This window comes from Eucalyptus grandis, chromosome 4, assembly GCF_016545825.1.
Source record: "Eucalyptus grandis isolate ANBG69807.140 chromosome 4, ASM1654582v1, whole genome shotgun sequence".
NCBI classification, from domain to species: Eukaryota; Viridiplantae; Streptophyta; class Magnoliopsida; order Myrtales; family Myrtaceae; genus Eucalyptus; species Eucalyptus grandis.
The window spans coordinates 25,785,559-25,789,165 of record NC_052615.1 but is presented as its reverse complement, the minus strand read 5'-3'; the positions used below and the strand labels follow the sequence as shown (position 1 = coordinate 25,789,165).

The window sequence follows — 3,607 nt, the reverse complement described above, 5'->3', positions numbered from 1 at the left end:
AATTTTTACTTAGATCTCCAGCAACATGATGTCGGCTAAACTTTTACTAAGGGAAAATTTTTCAACCAAATTTTCGGTTTTTCCACACCTTGAATTACCAAATCTAAAATTGGAACGTAATTAACCTCTTTTTACCTCTTTAATTATATTTCCCCCTGAGATTGTTCCACTGCATTAGTCAATTTGAGATTGAACGCGGATCTATATGTAGAAAAGTTGCGATAGAAACCTCATGAACCGATTGTAATCCTACTTGGCAATACTTAGTATTATCATGCCGTGACGAGTGTGGTGATGATAACTGAAACCATCACTAATCAAGCCCCGATCCGCACAAGCATGTACTTGGCTTAAAGTGAGCAGTCAGTCTGCGTTGGCTCTCATTGTTGGTTATTAGGTTAAACGTGGTTATTGTTGGTTACTATTGGACAATGGGTTGTGTTATCCCTCAGTTATTATTAAAGTGTCTGATAAGTTAGAAAAGGAGTGATCACTGAACCTCCAGTAAGGAATAGCTTTGTGACTAAACATACAAATTCATCTCAAGGAGAGAGGATAGTTTAAAGCTCGACTGTAAGGAAGGGAAAAGTTTTCCCGCCAGATAGGGGACATTCCATTACCGTTTTACTTTCTCCTTTGACATGAAACTCAATCTTAAATGTAAGTCCAAGGTTTCCTATCCCATGGATCAGGAAATACACGCGCTGAAACCCAAATAGATAGCCTTAAAGATGAGACTGTTTCATTTTTCATTACACTGAGGTAGTCCTTATACATACTCTGATCATTTTTCATTACACTGAGGTCTTACACATACTCTGAATTACTCTTTATATTTTGCCAAGTAAAAACTATGTGTCTGTGAAGGGGCAACAAGAGTAAGAATAACTGGGTAAAGTGTAGTGAACAGGCACAAACAAGCAGCCCTCAACTCTGTCTAAACACAACGCTGTACAAGTCATGATACCACTCCGTAACATTTGTAAGTTAGATGCTCACATCCAAATTTTCAATTATCGCAAAATGCATCTCTAGATCTGGAGGCCTGTCAGCAAAATAAAACTTCTCTGCTACCTGTATTTTGCCTCCGGCCTTCTGTGGTTCAGATTCAAGCAGGTGCAGCAGTCTATCCTTTTCATGGCGAATCCAAATGCGATTACGGTCACACCATTGCCTAGGAGTTCCATGAAGGATGAATCGCAATGCCTGAGCTCGTTGTACAAACCGTTGGGAGAGTCTGCCAATCACATTTGGATTGGTGATGTATGCACCAGAGGAATTTAAGCCGACATCAACGTAATGGATTTCTTGGATGCTGTTCAGAAATCTTTCTTTTGTAGTAGGTAAAATTTGAGTCCCCACCCGACTATCAGGGGCTTCATGACCCAATAGCTCTTGTCCAGCAAAAGATAGATGTCCAGAAGATGAAGGTTCGAAATGGCTGAGCTCAGTCACAAGCTGGTTAAGCACAGTGCCACCTTTGCTAAAACCGAGGATGACAGTTTTCGGTGGATGTCCCTGTGGTGGTAATAAGCTTGTGGAGACAAGATTCTTTTTCCTTGAAAGAACATTCTTCGCCTGAAATGCCCAACTAGTTAGCATGAGAAAACCATCATACCAGAGACAACTTTCGAGTTTCAAAAAGAACAAACACATAGGATCTTAAATGGCTAAAAGGAGAGGTCATATTCTTAAGTCGCAAAATAAGTACACTTCTAATTGTCACCTAACTTCATTCCTTCTCGTTTTTTTCCCCAAATACTTGCTTTCCAGGCTATTTTCTTCAAGCTTTTTTTTCTACTTGGTGCTCACATTCTATCATGCTGTATACATTTCCAAATTCAGGTGTCGACCTGCCTAGAAAAGAAATTTAGTTACAGGCACCATTTCTCAAGATGCTTCATATATCCATCATGTTCCTCATGTGCTCAATCAGCAACAGACCACTCAAGGAAGTAACAGATAATATACTATGACAACGCGTGAAAGGGCATGTACCTGAGAACACATATCATATGACTCCATGTCCCATACACAGCGATTTTCTCTGCAAATTAGTAATTCTTCCCAATTTCATGGTACAGTCATCTTCCTTACTTTTGGGTAATTTTCCTTATCTTATTCTTTTTTTCTGGAAGATTTTCCAATTTTTCTTTGTAACTTGTAAACCCCCTTGGAATCATGAAAAACCAAACAAAGATCCTAGCAAGCAACTGGCTCCTCCCATATCACACTGCCTATGACAAGATTCACAGAAACATATCACATCAAACAAATCCACAAAATCGCTTCACAAAGACATCAGCAAACGACACAACTTTTCAGTTTTTTCAAATGCTCCAAAGAGCATAAGCACCAGGAATGACTTCACCTCCTCAAGGCAATTCGACAACAGCGAGACGGTCGACGAAGAAGCAGGGAACCCGACGTGGCTATACGATCTCGGCTCCCATACTTGTTCGCCGAAGGGACGAACTCCTTATAGACGGCAAAGGGGCCGTTGAAGGTGGAAGCCTCGACGACCCACGCGTTGACGGCGCCGCCGAACTTCGAGACGAGAACGTCGGCTATCGCCTGCGGGTCCGACAGCCTCTCCACGACGGGGTTCCCGGTCCCTCCGACTCGATCCCCATTGAAGAAGACCGCGTTGGCGGACGGCGCCTGTCCCCATCAAGGCGAAGCGCGAATCAATCAAGAGTGCGACTAGGGCTTTATAGTGGGGCGAGCAGAGGGGCGAGCAGAGGGGCGGGGGGGCGTACGAGTAGGGTCTCGGAAGACAGCGAGAGGCGGAGAGATACGGCGACTCTGCAGCGAGCGGCGCCCTTGGCGTGGATCGGGACCTTCAGAGTAGCGCTCCATCTATCCATCAGCGACGGAAAACCCTGGCGCCAAAGCTACTCTATCAACATAAGCTTATTGTGATGTAGAAATACCCAATTGGATTCTCTCCGAAAAAAAAAAATACATGATCAATTACTTTCTGTTGATCAAACAAAATTGCAATATGATTCTTTTTCTTCCAATTTTGCCATAAGATACCAATTTCTGCATTTTCGGAATGAGAAATCGATCCTTTTTTCATAAGCATTCCTCATAAATAAAAGAGTCAAGATAGTAGTTACGCCAAAACAATTTGAGAAAACCAATGAAAAATTCCTAAGCCATGCCTTCTTGAATAGGTTTATCTTAAACTTTCCAATAAACTTTAAAAGTCCTTGAATCCATATACTTAAGACAAATTTATTGTATTATAACCACTAAATGGATTTAAATCAGGATTATTTTTTTCGAAATTTCTTGCTTTGTTCTAGAAATGGTCTTTTCTGAAGTGGTCCTTGATGTGAATAAGAAATTCTAAAATTTCCCTGACTTTCTTAAATTTTTTCAGTCCAATCCCTAACAAGTAACAAGACTTCTTTCTATTGACTGCGTTGTAACCGTTTCAGATGGAAGATACCAATCCAAATCTTGTGAGAGAAGAAACGGTTCAATTTCATGTGGGATGGAAGAGATAACACTATCCGACGAATATACTCATCATTTTAATGGTTGCTACATTTGATTTATCGTAACTTATTCTATTGACTTCCCAATTTTCATCAAAATA

The 3,607-nt window shown here is 41.0% G+C and overlaps 1 pseudogene; it reads right to left on the bottom strand.

The window, feature by feature from the left end:
• Window positions 1-720: 720 nt before the first annotated feature.
• Window positions 721-2,899, bottom strand: LOC120292578 (annotated as a pseudogene).
• Between the last annotated feature and the right edge of the window lie 708 nt (window positions 2,900-3,607).